At 42.4% G+C, this 16,449-nt stretch overlaps 1 protein-coding gene across 5 annotated transcripts in view; it reads left to right on the plus strand.

The window, feature by feature from the left end:
* GLI2 (GLI family zinc finger 2) overlaps window positions 1-16,449 on the plus strand; it is a 190,336-nt gene that overhangs the window by 141,465 nt on the left and 32,422 nt on the right. The window lies entirely within an intron of this gene.

Consider the following 16,449-nt stretch of genomic DNA (forward strand, 5'->3'; position numbering starts at 1 on the left):
ATTACTGCTATCAGTTTATCGAATGGTATAACAATTAATTGGGCAGCATTCCCTATTATGATCTCCCAGATTTGGTCTGTAGGGACAAACCTTATATTTGGCAAATTAGGTTACAGTTAGCACATAACCTTGTGCACACAGGCTTTCCTTGGGAAAAATCTATTTGGAGTTTTTTGTGTCTAGTCCATTACATCAAAAGGACATATTTCTGTAAAAAAAAATATGGCTTATCTAGTATCCACAGGCAGATAAAAAAGTAACACACCTGTCTTTAAAGTCACTTTTTATAAAATGAAACTTATAAGCCAGTTTAACTTCATAACCCACATTTTGACGATGCCACAGTGTTCACTCTTATGTACCTTTCTACGGGATTTGCTTTTAAGTCTTCAGCTTTTTTGATCGATGTTTCTTTGCTTCTTTAGAGCTGGAAGTTCATCCAAACTCAAAGTTAGCAATTGAATGTGCAAAGAGTTGTTTTCTTGTAGTTGTTTGGTCAACCTCATAACATTTGGTAAAATCTACACCACTCACTAGGGCTTTCTATGAAGCTGCCATTAGATAATGTAGACTTAAACTAGTTCTGCTACCAGTTTCTCTCCCTAGGGACCCCTGGAAATTGTAGTCCTGTGAGAGAGAGAGCAGGGGTCTTTAAGAGGTAAATTTTCATCGCCAAACTACTATTCTTAAGCATTTTGAGCCTCAGCCATTACAATGGTATAAATGTTATCTAAGGCTTCACACCTCACACTTACCTGGAAGTAAGTCCCATTGAATGCAAAGAGACCTACTTCTGAGTAGACATGCATACTGTAAGTCTGTATGATAAATAGGCCCATTATCGCTGTTGTTTAATCTTTGTTTACGTTATTCATTTAGTAAGGGCGGCAGTAGTGGAGAACAGAAGTTAGATGACCGATCAAACCATGGAAGTACCTTGTGACCTACATACAAATATCATTGTATGTACTGCATTTATTGGGAGTTGGAGTAAAAGGAAATAAATTGTTTATGTGTATTTCATTGTTATGTGATCTCTATTGAGCTCTGTTCCATCTCTGACTTAGTGCTAGTAGCTATTTGGTAATCCACTGGAGGACATCTTTTTTATTATTTCTTTCCATTTATAGCTCTCTCTAAAAGCACAAGTTCAGAGTGGCTTACATTTTTTTCAAAAAGTAAAACAGTAAGATAAAATATACTAGATGTATAAATATATAGCTAAAATGACCCTTAACATATGTCGGTACACTAGAACGTAGTCTAAATAACAGCCATTTGCGTTATTGTACAGGCTGATTTGATGGCTGCAAAGTATATATATATGAGAAAGAAAAAAGATGACAGCCATCCTTCCAGTGATAGGAGAAAAAACATTCATAGCTACTGCCACTGCCTTCATGGGATGTTGCTGTGGTTCTCATGGTATAATCAACACATATAGTTCTAGCTGCCCATGTTTTTTGTTCTGTGATCGAAAATATAATGCTCAAAACAGCTTACAACCATCAATACATCACAAAATCAACAATTGCAAGCCTAATTTCATAATAACCGCAATAACAAAGCAACAACATATAGCAAATGTAACAGCATACAAAAAACCATACCCATACTATAAATGTAGCAACATTACATATCCTGGCAGTAGCAGAAATATAAGGGGAGTCTGAACAGTTTGATTTTCATCTCAGCCAATCAAGATTCTGTGCAGGGAAGCACAGAAAACTTTCCCGCACTTCAAACATTATGTTGACCACAGTGATAGTATTAGAAGGGGCAGGGGTAACTGGGCATCCCCAGGCCAACACACTTGCCCTCTGTACACAAGTAGTGTGCAAAGAGGGGTTCATGTCAGTCCACAAACCAAAGCAGACATGTTAATTTGTGTGACATCAGAGCTCATGTAGACCCGTGTGGAATTAAGTTCTGTGTCCTTCAATTATACTTCTTTAACAGGTACAGTGTCTGTTTTCTATGTATGTGTACAGATTGCTGATTTGTATTTTTGTATGTGCCAAAAACTGGAGCTTATTTGCCTTCTGCACATATTTCTGCAGAACAAAGTTTGTTTTGAGAGAGGGAAAGCTCACAATTCGATTTAGTATGCCGTGAAGTTGGGTTTTTTAAAAACGAAATTGTATTAGAATGAGATGTTGCACGACAATTAGAAATATACAAACAGAATGTGAAACTAAAACACAATATTTAGTCTGTGTTTTAGATTTGCAAAGTTTCTGTGTTGGAATTTGGTGGGGTTATACCAACAGAACCAACAGAAATGGTGAAGTCACCGGAACCCACCGGAACCCAGTCAATAAGTGTGCAGTCAGTCACAAACAGAAGAAGGTGGTCTTCTCCAGAAGATCCCCATGCAGTTCCATGCTGCAAAACATCTGAAAGGAGGAAGAGATGAGTCAATCCAATTAGACTATGTGGCTTGAAAGATCCTACAGGCTGCAGTCTAGTGCTGGACCACCCAAGTGGTTGTGGTTAAAAGCAGGCCTGATTTGGCAGAGGTCTGGATCTGAATGCTCTGCCAGAATTTCATTGAACAAAACATGCTCTTGGAAAAAAAATTAAAAATAGAGTTGGGTGCCCATCAGGCTAATCGTCTCCATATCTGCACTATGTTTTGGCTCATCCAAATGATTTCAAGTGGGTGTCTGGAGGCCTCTAATTTGATGCCAAGCCAGAGGTGCATCATTGTACATTCCATGCACCAGATACTGATTAGACACAAGATAGTGCCTTGAACTAGGTACTAGATTGCTATTTTAAGAATTGATATGAAAATGGGCTAATAACACAAAACATGACACATTTAGACTGCACTCATAAGCATGCTTACTTGGGAAAACATTTCATTGAAGTCAGCAGAACTTCTGATAATTGGTCTGAGATTGCTCTGCCTGTCTATTTCTTCTGATATGGTGCTCCTGTAACAGCTGCTGCATCCATTTAAACAATCTTCCTCAATATGGTTTCTTAAAGTTCTTTAGTTGCTTGTTCTGTACAAGCCAAATGAGGGCTAGGGAGCGGCTGACCAAGTACCTCACTTAAAAAACCTCTAATAAGATCCCACAGTGTGACCACATGTGCCAAATGATTGCTGGTAGAGCAAGGGATGCAAACTTGTGGTTAATAAACAAATAACATAAAAAGGGCCACTTTTGAAGTTAGTTTTTTACTTCACAGCTAAACTTTAAAATCTGTCTCTTTGCTTCTTCATCATTGTGCTTGCATCTCCTCTTAGCTTCATAGGACTTTACCATGTGTTAAATTTCAGATTTAACAACTTTAAGGATGCTTTTGTCACTGTTTGCTTTGAGGCATAAAATAGCTCATCATGAATATTTCTCATGACAATCATAAGAGAAATGCATTGCAAAAGAAGGCCATAAGAGTAACCATGCCCATCAGACCAGCATATTCTCTCTCTCTCTGACTCTCTCTGTCTCTGACAGTGGCAAGAACCGGGTACATTAAATTAGAAGGTGTTTCAAAAGACCTAGCTGGCTTATCCTGCCAATTTGGGCCTGCAGAATATAGTCTGCAATGAATCCCCTCCACAAATAATGAGTAGTGCAGAGGAACTCCATGCACAGTGGGCAGAAAATCAGCAGAACAAGGAATGAGAAGAGACAGGTGTGGGGGGTGTTGATTGGCCAGCCTGGCTGCCTGATTTACTCCACTTTCTCCTCCCCCAGCTCATTCACGGCATTTGATGGGCGTGCTCCTCCCCTGAGCAATCCAGTGGCCCAGACCCTATAGGCAGCCATTTCATCCTAGGACCAGGTTGCCAAATGCAGCCAAGGAAGCAGCACATGCACCCAACAAGCATCATAACTAAGGAAGGCGAGGGTTATTGTGGAGTAGGGCAAAAAAGCCAACCATCTCATTCCTCCTTACTTGCCTTCATTCTACCCTCCAGGCACAGGAGAGATGGATCATAATATGGTTTTATTATCGTTTTCTTTCACTGGACACAATCCAGCCTTGGTGAAGCATTTTAAGTTCCATTGGTTTAAACTGTAGGCGGGAAGCCTGTGGGGCTCCAGATGTTGCTGGATTGCAGCTCCTATCATTCCTGACCATTGGCCATGCAGCCTGGGCTTGATGGGAACTGCTGTCCAGGAACATCTGGAGGGCTACAGGTTTCCCACTCATTGTTTAAATTAAGTGCAAAGCATGTTCTCAGTGGGAAAAGCAGCCCTGAGAGTTGAGGGGGGAAATCCGCTGATGAAAAATGGTTATGCACATGCTAGGAGGGTGCATCAGTTCTCTGTGTGGGCTGAATAATGAAGAGAATTGGGGTTATTCAGGGGTCTCTCAACTCCTCCCTGTAAATTGTAAAAGTAAATTGTCAATAGCCACTCCCCTCCAGCTCAGATCAGGACTGCCATGAAGCCTCGTGTCACTCTGTTTCTGTGCTTTTCTGTGACATTTCCTATACACTGCTATGTTTCTGTAGGTCTTTGGGCTTTGTAAAAAGTGAGGCTGTCCCAAATGTTGCTTGAAGAACACTGAAAAGCTGTGGGTTGTTGTTGTTGTTGTTTGAAGCCCAGCAGCAGAGGATTTTTCTACAAGTTAAAAGCTTCATTTTTCAAAAAAAAATCCTATGTTGCTCTGCTGTAACAAAACAAAATTCAGAGCTCTTCAAAACTCTTCAGCCAGTGTTCCAAACAGCCTCATATTGTAGGTTCTCTTGGAGGACACAAACAACCTTTCACTGGAAAGGAAGGCTGGCATGAAGCTGCAAAGTCCCCCCCTCCCCTTCCTTAAAAAAAAAAAATGCATCACTCAGATACTCATAATTCTTCTAAGGTAAGAATGAGACAAGGCCTTGTTTCCTACTACCCAGAAAAGAGATAAAGGAGGGAAGAGAAACCATTTAACTTCCCCTGATCTATTTGAAATTAATTTGGGAGGCTTTATCCACTCTGAAGGGCCTTATGTGCCCGTAAATTTCATGCACTTTGACCAAAAAGGGGAAAGTTTATAGCCATTTCTCAGACCCTCGTGATAACAGGAATCAGGAACAAAGAGCTTCCTTTTATACAAAGCAACTCAGAACCCAAAACACAGATCAAAGTTGAAAGAGAATAGAAATAATCAGAAACAGAACACAAATTTTAAAAATGCAGTTACAAGACAAATCTTGGGACTCATGCACTCTCTCGCACATGAATGCATTAAGCACCCCTCGTTTTATAGGTTAAAAAGAAGGGGCCCCCTAAAATAAAATACTGCATTTTGATTTAAAGGCTCCATATTCCACCCTTGTATGTTCCTCAAGGCCTTCGTGCAATCTGATTATTCATTAAGGATCCTTTGAACTTTATCCTTTGACTTCTCATACAACTATTCATGGAAAATCTGAGCTAAGTTCAACTTCCTAGCCATAAGTTTGCAAATAATCTGATGATGCTAAATGTTTGCTTGTTTTCTCTCGAGACAGGAAAAAATGTAAGGGCATCCAAGTTCAGCATTCTTTTAGAATTACTCCCAAAGTGATTGCAGAAAATTGTACTGTGGAAGAAGAAAATGGTGCAATGAATGCACCCTAAGATTCTAATTTTGGCTGGTTTCTTCCAACCCAAAGCCAAATCTCTCATTCAGTGTGGACTTTTCTACTATGCAAGGGGTGACAAACCTGGTGCTTTCCAGATGTTGCTAGACTCCAGCTCACATCAACTCTAGCTAGCATGGCCAATGGTAAGAGATTATGGGAGCTGAAGTCAAACAACATCTGGAGGGCCACAGGTTCCCCACACCTGTCCTTGGCAATACAGTGTTGTGGTCCTCATGTGCACCAAGCCATAAAGGTTGCTCCCAACTCCATGGTTCACTATGGGCTTCTGTGCCTATGTACAAGGTTTTCCTGCATTTAAGAGTTTCAGGTTCCCCAATTTAATTTCCGCCGTCCATGATCACTCTTGCTAGATATAAGCTACACACAAAAAGTAATCTTCCTGGGGTTTATTGAGTGCTAAGCACTCTTTGATTGGATTAGAGTTTCAAGTTAGTGCTGAACTGAAATGTAAGAGTTCATTTCATGAGCATTGTCCCTGTCTGTGAAAGGCGCCACCTTTTTGTGGTGCCTACAACGGCATTTCCTCCTACTGCAAAAGTGTAAAATAAACAAAAGAACCAAATACTGCAAAATACTTGCTGTCTTTTCAGTGACTAAAAAAAATATGGCCTTTGGGATACAGTCCAACACCAGTAACCAGTGGTCCAGACCTAACTTTATGCAGCCCTCAGACCAACTGCATAAATTGTCTGCATGCTTTCAGTCTCAACCTCTGGCAAGAGGAATCTGTCCCTCACCAGCAGCCTACTGGATGGGAAGAAAGAAAGAGAGAGAATGAGGTGGCAGAAAGAAAAATAAAATGGAGTGGCTCCAACCACTCACATGTGGCCTCCAGCAGATTTCCTCCAAGGGAATGTGGCCCTCAATAGAAAAAAGGTTGCCCACCTTAGCTATACCCATTTACCTGGATTGAAGTCAATTGTATCCAGTGAAATTTTACACAGAGTATACCCTCTGAACTTAATGGGCCTAAGTTAGTCATGCCTATTCATTTAAATGGGTCTCCTCAGATTATTACTAAGATTGAATACAACCCATTGTATTCAACCAGGGTTACTCCTGGGTTGACATCTATACGATTGCCCAGTTAAATTCAGAACTCTGGTGGATTCCATAAAGAGACCCCTGTTCTTTATAATTTAATAGCCAGCAACCCACTAGTATTTAACGCTCTATTCCTTATAAACGTTGATTGGGTTAATGGCTTCATTCCAACAACCTCATTTAGGGAGCTCCAGCTGGCCTCCTAGCCCTGTTTCCTGGTATGTAAATGTGGGTTTAGGGCTGATCCTCACCAATCTGCCTAAAGGCAGACAGGCACCTTGTTAGGCTTTTGTTCATCGGGGGTGGGGGGAGTTTCCCATGGCAGTAGTATTCCACTTTATGGTTCTTGGAATACAGCACAGCCTTATTATTTTCATTTTTTAAAGAAAAAAAGCCAAGCCAGAGAGAATGATTGAATAAGAATGGTATGCATAGGGGTTAAAAGTAATTATAAACAGGTTTGCAAAACTCCAGTTACTTAGTTGCCATGGATGCCTTTACAATTCGGCCCGGCAACCAGACTGCGCTAGTTGGAAAGGAACAGCGCCAGCTCCACAGATCGAAGTGGCCAAGTGGCCATAAACGGGGTAAGGTGGCCCTGCCAGTAAATGGCTGTCAAGGTTTTGGGTTAATAGTAGCACTTGGTGCTGTGGCAGATTGGCAGCCAGTACAGATCTCTGAGCAGAGGTGTCATATGCTGATAGGGTCTCACCCTAACATGCCGCAGAGGAAAATTGGGACATGTGTGGCTTGCGTCTTTCACTAAGAGAATCATAGACTTACAGAACCATAAAGTTGGAAGGTCTCCTGAGGGTCTACCCCCTGCAAGGCCAGAATCTCCAAGTTGCAGGTTTCCTGGAGACTGAGAGTGCACACTTTCTCCTTAAAGCCAGTTGCCAGTGAGGAAAGCAGCCAATCAGGAGGCAGAGAGGAGACATTGAGGGAGCTGGAACCTGCCTTCTTCTCCTCTAACATTGGACAGAGGTAGTGGCTCTATAGGCACCGCCGCCACTGCCACTCAGGGACTGTGGCACCCACTGGGCCGCTCACCTCCCAGACAGAATAGGGTGCACATCCCAGCCGAGCACTGTTTGCACCACTGTTTGCACCACACTCCTCTCTGCTCACCCAGCATGCAGCCCACCACCATGCTGAGGTGGTTGGCACACTGCGCTCTCAAGGGTGCAAGGGGACCCAGGTGCCCAGCAGTGTGCTGAGGAGTTTGGCGGTATCTGCCAACATCCAAAATTCAGGGTGTCCCGATTAAATCGAGACAGTTGGCAAGTATGTGGCTGCAACTTCTGAATCAAGTGCAAGGGAAGTCTCACACAAAGTGCCCATGTTCCGAAATATACCAGCAAGAGGATTGAAGAGGAATCTTTCTATACTCCGGTTTCCACCTCTCCCTCTCTCTGAGCTGGCTGCTCAGAAATCTGGCTGGCTCTTACGTTCTGTAAAACTGTAATACATATAAAGTCTTTTATTTATATAAGTACTCTTTATATAGAATTTAAATAGGATGGTTTTCAGTAACTGGCAAATGGCTAAGCTGTTAGGATTGCAGCCAAATGTCTCTTTTTAAAATGAGTCATATTTTACTTTAAATTAGCAAAAATGAATGTATTTTCTTTGCACTCTAGACTAAGCATGCCTTTTTTAAAAAAAACTTGCTGAATGCTTTATGTATAGAACAAATAATATCTATTTGGCTAGCACTGGGACTTACGTCATGCTACATGCTGACAGCCTACTGTAAACATTATACTGTGTATAAGTAAGCCTTCTGTCCACTGCTAAATGGTAAAAATCATATGCCATACATTGCAGAAATCTCAGATCATAAAAAGAGCCCTAGATTTGGCCAGTTTTCCACTACTCTTTCAAGCATACACAGTCTTAAGCGCACAGATTCAGGAATGAACACAAAAGACTCGTTCTCCTCCAACATGTCAAAAGATCTCTTTTCTTTCAGTTTCCGTGTTCAGACATAACGATAAACCACAGGGTGGCATCCAATTGGTGTATTTACATGGATGGAATACATCTATCTGTGAAATGGGGAACGAAACCATTTTCAGCAATATCCCCTCACCCTCACTGAATCTTCTCAGAAGGATTGGAAGATCCCCCAGAGCAGATAGAGGGGCAAGGGGTTGCAGGGGAGAGGAGGAATCACTGAAAATTGCACACCAATTGGACATCACCCTGTGGTTTATTGTCATGGTTAAACAGGGACACTGAGAGAAAATAAATCTTTTGATGTACAGTCATACCTCATGTTACATCCGCTTCAGGTTGTGTTTTTTCAGGTTGTGGACTGCCGAAACCCAGAAGTACCGGAATGGGTTACTTCCGGGTTTCGGCAGTCGTGCATGCACAGAAGTGCTAAGCACTTTGCGCATGCGCATAAGCGCCGAATCGCAACCCGTGTGTGCACAGAGGCGGGTTGCAAACGTGCATCCCGCACTGATCATGTTCGCAACCCGGGCATCCACTGTATTGGCTCACACACTCCCCCTCTCTGGTGCACCCAAGTATTTCATATTGCGACCAAAGCAGGCCATCTAGCCTTATATAAGCAACACCATATCTATCTTATCTATCTATCATCTATCTATCATCTATCATCTATCTATCTATTTATCTATCATCTATATCATCTATCTATCATCTATCTATCATCTATATCATCTATCTATCATCTATCTATCTGTCTGTCTTATATCTGTCTATATCTGTCTATATCTATAATCAACTAACTAACTACCCACCTATAGAACTCACAATTCACCTGTGTGGATGGTACCAGATTGTAGTGTCTTAACAAAGTCCATCTGTATGAGTCGGTTTCTCTTTCTAGAAACAATTCTATAACTTAATTTCCCTACCAAAACACCAGTGTTTACTCAGTATGAAATCTGTTCTTTGTCAGCTTAAAACAGTGATTTCTTTATTACTGCTCCGCAAAGGGAATGGCATTCTAGGCCTGGCACTGAAGCAAGTCTGGTTCAGCCTACAACAATGTTGTAATGGAAGCAGGGTGATCTTGGGGTCAAGCAGAATGGGATTTGTGTACAGATATGTGTCTGCATAAGAAACAGAGGCATGTGCTGAGAGAATGAGAAATGAGGCCTGGCGGAAGCCTCTGCTTAGACAATGGAAAACTGTTACCTTTATAATGGAAAGCTGTGGTTGGCTGGTAGGTAGGTTGCTTTTCTCCTATTGATTGCTGCAATCCAGCCACAGATAAGCATTTTTTTAAAAAAGTTCTGTTGATTTCAATGAGAGAGTGAAGCACATAATTATAAGTATGCCTCTCTGGGGGTGCATTAATTTCTGCACAGTAGTTTTAGGCAGTCTTGGCACTTACAGAAGCATTTCAACATTACACAGGGACATGATAAGAGAGCCCAGTCACTGCTGCCTAGTCTTTTCTTCTAATGATTTGCAACTACAATGGTCACTTACGTATTTGACAGGCCCAGAGCTGTTGCTCCTAGGTTGAAGACATGTTTCATGATACATGATGTATGCTTAGTCTAACTGCCCCCTTTCCTCCTGCACCTTTCTCAAAACATTCTTTTATAAATTCATTTTGCCAAAAGCCTATAAGTCCAAATGGTATTTTACTGCCATTAGCCCATCTAGCTCAGTATTGTCTGCATTCACTGGCAGAAGTCTCTCCCAGCCCTACCTAGGGCTATTGAACTTGGAATATACTGCATGCAAAATAGCTGTTCTACTACTGAGCTTTGGCCCTTCCAAAGTGCGGAGGTCCTGAATTCACAAGCACCCCTTGGTGGGGACCACATGCTCTCTGTACGTTGGGGGGTGGGGTGGACAGAGTCCATCACTACCATTTTCAGAGGTGGGAACACATACAGTAATCTAAACAAGATTACCAGAGCATGGATACAGATACAACTTGAGTTCTTTTGTATAAGTAAAAGGTTGTCATTCATTCCTCTGGAGAAGAAAGAAAGTGCTTCATTTGGGGACACTGTCATAATATTGTGTCACCTGTGTCCTCTTTTGGGGTGGCCCAGTCCCAGAAGCGCCAACTTCTCCACAATCTCACTGGGTTAAGAGTACAGCCTTAATCATTCTCGTGTGACAGAATGTTGGGAGCTGGCTTTAAAATGTATTTACAACTTCTATGGATTAAAAAAGAAAAACATTCTGCTAAGAGGAACTTGTGAGCCGTCAGCTCAACTCTCATTGTTGCAGAAAGGTTTGTTCCAAAAAAAGTTAGGGCTTGCTGGACTTAAAATAGAAAGAACATGTAAGTACGATAATTAGATAAAAAAAAAGGATATTAGGACCTGAAGCAGAATGTTTACTTCCTTTGATGTAGCATGGAAACATATGCCTGTAAAAGCGGGTTGTGAGGCATGTTAAACAGCAACAAAAATCACCATTATTAAGTTTGAATCAAAGTTCTGTCTTTACCGCATTAATTTAATTTGGTTTCAGAGGTCCCCATCTCAATTCTAATTTCTGCCTTTGATGTTTGCCTAGGCGTATTTGAGGTTCACCTTCTTTATTTCAATGATTTAGCCATACCTCCGGACAGCGCTGGCCCCTGGCCTCTTAAGTGAGATGGGCGCACAACCCCAGAGTCTGTCAAGACTGGCCCGTACGGGCAGGGGTACCTTTACCTTCTTATTGGCTATAGCAGTTAGGCCTGTCACTGCCTGTTGAATTTCATGTGATAAGTTTGATGAGGGAAAAAGCACTATCCTATACATGTCGACCCAGAAGTAAGTCCCATTATGCTCCATGGGGCTTCCTCACTGGTATAGGATTGCAGCAAAATTTGCTATCTTGAAAGAGTTTACAAGTATAAGACCACACAAATTGTCACCCATGGTCCACCAAGGCCTCAGTAAATCTGCTTTTGTTGCTTACCTTTGACAGCAAAAATAAAGGGGCTTTCAAGCACCTATCTGGTCATAATACATGCCTGGTGGGCTGCAATCAGCATGTTGGAACACAAGTTTCCCCAAGCCAAAATAAGACCATGCACTCATCACCCAGTGGCGTAGCGTGGGTCAGCACCTGGGGCAAGGCAAGTAATTTGCGCCCCTAACCCGTGGATTTTAGTAGGGGCAGAGAGCTGCGAGCGCGAGCGCACCCCCCCAGATGTTGCGCCCGGTGTGGCCGGCCCCCCCTGCACCCCCCACGCTACGCCACTGTCATCATCCTAACTTAACTTCGTGTGATGTGAAAAAAATGGCTCTTAGGTATGGTCTGCCCAAACAGCAGAATGCAGTGGGAATGAGATGGTAGCGATATGAGCTAGGAGAATGGATTTTCCCATTTTGGATTGCAGGTGGTGGGCAGTATTTTAAAATATTACTTCATTTAAAAACAACAATTCCCTGCAAACAAAAAAGGAGCACAGCAGCGAATGAGTGGGGCTATCTCCCTATTGTGTAATTCTTTCTTTCAGGGTTTTTGATGGAGGACCATTCAGAACTGGTGGTCCCACGCTTCTCATCTAAAAAAAGGAACAACCTACTATAACCATCTCATGATTGTTATCACCATAATACTTAGGTGCACAAGTAGACCAAGCTGGAATTCAAACTGCAAACGGCAGAAGGACAAAATCAAGATTCACATTAAAAGTCTCGTGCCTGTTAAAAACTTAATCCTGCCAAACGAAAAAGCTTTACAATGATTTTTGTGTTGAGCTCTGGTGCAGTGAAGGGCGTTCCATATTTTGGGAGCAGACACCAGAACACTTTTCTACATTTTCTCAAAGAGTTTCCTTTGTGAAGGCACAAGGCAAGCTGAGGAGGATCACTATGTCCACATCTATATGTGCAGTGGGGTTTCCTTCCAGTAACTGTGCTTCCATATATTGCTCTTGGTGTTGCTGCATTTAATTTTCTGACCCAGGAGGCAGTTTTGACCTGCTCTACTTCAGCATATTTGACATTGATTAAAACATGGGTTGTATCCAGCAAAGTCATTCTGTTTGCTCAAGCAGAACTTCCTCTGCTCCCTGTATGCATCCCCCAAATCTGTTCTGGAAGTTCCCTCAGTCCTCCAGAACAGCGTGGGGTGGGCAGGGACAGGAGAGGGAGGGAAGTGATGTCACACCAGTGAAAGTCTTTGCGCAGGCAAGGATGGACACAACCCCATACATTTACTCTGGTTTTCATTGTGCCCATCAAAGAATCCACAGCTGTTGAGAAAATTAAGCTTGGCCTTAGCCCACAAGGATGCAGGGAATTGATTGCACTCCTGGAAACAACTGACATTCCTGAGGTCCTGCTGATTATATGTGTCAGGTGTCGGGTCCTAATATATCTTACTGGCAGTAGTACACTGTTCCTACACCCCACCACATCCCAACTGCTGAGATCCCTCTCTTCCCTGTGTCTGTGGAGGAATGTACATCAAACCTTAAGACAGCAGGGTGGCTTTCAACATTGACAGGTAGCTCAGGATATGGCACCAGCAAGGGGAACTATTGACAGCTGGTGAAATAATCTGAGATCTCTTCATGGCTGCAAATTATGCTCCAAGAAAGATTGCTCCTTTCTCCTTGTGATCCTTCTCCCGCTCTTCAGTTCCCAGGTACCTCATCTCTCCCCATCATAGATGTTCCAAGGAGACACTAAAATAAGCACTGGTGATTGAGCGGGGGTGGGGGGAATTGGTAAAATTTGCCAAAAAATATCCACAACTGGTGCTGATCCTCACTTCCCAGTGAAAATGTAAAATCTGATTATTAGGTTGTGTCTAGTGGTGGCCTTGCACTTCCATTCAAACACTCCAATTCCCATGTACCCCTGAAAAGCTGTTTCTGAAGGTAGGAACTTGGGAAATGTATGAGATATGGCACAGAGGGCTGTAGTAAGTAGATGGGGGAAAGGGGTTGGTGTAAATTAGGACTCTGGTTTGTACAAGCAGAAGCATTTATTCTAGCACAAAATTGCCTTTGGACGGAACTCAGTGCATTTTATTGTAACAGGCAGTTTTCTGGAAAAGACTGTTATTGGGATCCAAGCCAATATTTGCAAGTTTGAATCACTGGTCATCAGAGACAGGCATCCAGCACCACAGCCGTAGCCATGTAAAATTAAAACAAGGTTCTGATTCCTTAAGTGATCGTTCAGTTTGTTTACCATAAAACAATTTCTTTCTGTCATTACAAATACATACTTCACGCTTAATAAGAGTTTTATATCAGTAAGATTTTCATGGCTCCCCCTGCCAAGAATCATGGGAATTGTAGTTTGTGAGGTACAAAGTATTATCTGTTAGAAATCTTCATAGAACTACAGTTCTCAGCATTATGCCTGGGGAATGAATGACCAGTTGAATTCTATAGTATAGGTATATCCTTCATTAGATTTAGTTGTACCATATGAGCTTAGCCAGACTTCCTTTTCGGGAAAAGAAAAGACTTAAGAAGTAAACACCCAAGGAGTAGGTCTCTTAAATTTTCTCCAGTTGTTCTGTAGTTTGTTCTTCACTGGCACCCTTCCCTTAAGAAGACCCCAGGTGTTGTAGGTGGGAGATGAAGTGGCAGCCGGTAAATGATCCATAAATACTTAGGCTTGGGAGCAATTTGGTTCAACAGTGGAAATGGTCTAGGCAGTAATTACATATTAAACTTACTGATGCTATTAAAATGGGTCTGCTTATGACAGCAGAGACAGAGATTAACTCCATGGTACACCTCTCCTTTTCACATGAAACTATAAGCAATAATTATATGAAAGTGGTTTTCAGTTGTATTAGTTTGTGCTGTTCACACACCTCCTGCTCATTTTTTTGGAATGCCTTAGTGGGAAGGACTTTAACCCAGTGGTAGAACATCTGTCTTACAAGCAGAAGGTTCCAGGTTCAATCTGGTTTTTCGAGTTAAGTTTGGGAAAGACCCCTGTCTGAAACCTGAAGAGCTGACTTCAGTCAGTTTAGACAATACAGTGGTACCTCTGGTTACGAACTTAATTCGTTCCAGAGGTCCATTCTTAACCTGAGGTGCCACTTCAGCTAATGGGGCCTCCTGCTGCTGGCCTGCCACCACCACACAATTTCTGTTCTCATCCTGAGGTAAAGTTCTTAACCCGAGGTACTACTTCCGGGTTAGCAGAGTTTGTAACCTGAAGTGTTTGTAACCCGAGGTACCACTGTACTGAGCTAGACGGTCTGACTTGATATAAGGCAGCTTCCTATGTTCAGTAACTGCCAGTGTAGATTGTTTTATTACATCCTTGGTGGTGCTCTCCCTTTTGAGGACAGAGTATTCACAGTCCTTTTTGTAAACAAATTATCTGGCGGGGTCATCTTGATTTTTCATATGTTGTTGCATTCTCCATCTATGCTCATGTTGAGGTGTTGAGCAGGTGCTTCCAATTTCAGTGTAAACAATGACCTTCCAAAGTGACAACAAAATATTTAGGTGATGACACCCCCTCCCCTTATACACACCCATTACTTTCCCTAATGTAGCACACATTCCAGCTAAAACCTTGATGCTGTCATCTTGCATTCCCATTTTTAGCCAATGCAAAAAAAGTTTCAGTGAAGGCCTCCACTTCCCCGTATAAGCTTTGGGCAAAAATGAAAAGCAAGCCCTGGGTATTGTTAATAGGCTTTAGATGCTGGCCTCCTAGTTTGATCGGAATGGACTCAAAAGAGTTATAAACCAAGTAATACATAGTTCCAAGCCGGCATCAAAGGCATTCACAATCCTGTTGGGAGAAACTGAGTATTGATGAAAGGGGAAGCTTATTGTGTATGTAAGAGAATTTCTTTCGAGGCTTATGCATGAAGGCAGGCTCCGTGGGTCAGGGTAGTCTGAGACTGCTTTTAATTTACATCCCTCCCCCTCCTACTCCCACCTCCCCAATGTAGTCACACACACTTGAATTTAGCTTCCTCAGCATTAAAATGTCAGATGTTTTCTTAATGACATCACTCCTTTTATTTTTAATCCTGTTTCATTTTTTCCAGATGGGGCTAGAGATTATTTGTAACGATCTCAAGCCAAATCTGAAACACAGGCTTTGATTCACTTTTCTCTTCCCCTGCCAGCCCTTTCTACCAATATGAATTGAATTGGTACATTTTGCACAGTTGCCTCATTATCTCCAACCTTTCCTGAGACAGGAAGCTTGCACCCTCATAGAGCTTTGCACACACAGATCACTGGGGTGGGTGATGTCATCACAGCCGAAATCCCAGAGATGCTAGCAAGCTGTGTGCCACACCATGGCATAAGCAGGCCCCAAATAGGGAAGCCTTGTTATATTCCCCATGTAACAAAAATTACATTGTCTTGCAGGTAGAGGTTGGGAATCGTTATATAATGATAATGCCTGTTCCCACTCCCTCAAAAAACGTTATTTTAGAATTAGGGCTCCATTTGTCCCATTAGACCTAGCAGGACCCTGTAGAAACATACAAGTAGCCTGCTGGATCAGGCCAAAGGCCCATCAAGTCGAGCATCCTACTTGTCACAGTGGCTAACCAGAGACCTAATCAAAGGCAGTGTGGTGTAGTGGTTAGAGTGTTGGACTAGGATCCAACAGACCAGGGTTCAAATCCCCACTGGGTGACCTTGGGCCTGTCACTTACTCTCAGCTTAACTTTCCTCAGCGTGTTTTTGTAAAGATAAATGGGGGGGTATGCCACCTTGAGCAACTTGAGGAAAAGTGGGATATAAATGTAATAAAAGAGATGCTTTCTGGGAACCCACAACAATGCCTGAAAGCAATAACTGTTTCTCTAGTGGGCACTTGGACATCACCAGGTGTATTGTCATCCCCAAGTTGTATGAAGGAGAA

This window comes from Podarcis raffonei, chromosome 1, assembly GCF_027172205.1.
Source record: "Podarcis raffonei isolate rPodRaf1 chromosome 1, rPodRaf1.pri, whole genome shotgun sequence".
Taxonomy (NCBI): Eukaryota; Metazoa; Chordata; class Lepidosauria; order Squamata; family Lacertidae; genus Podarcis; species Podarcis raffonei.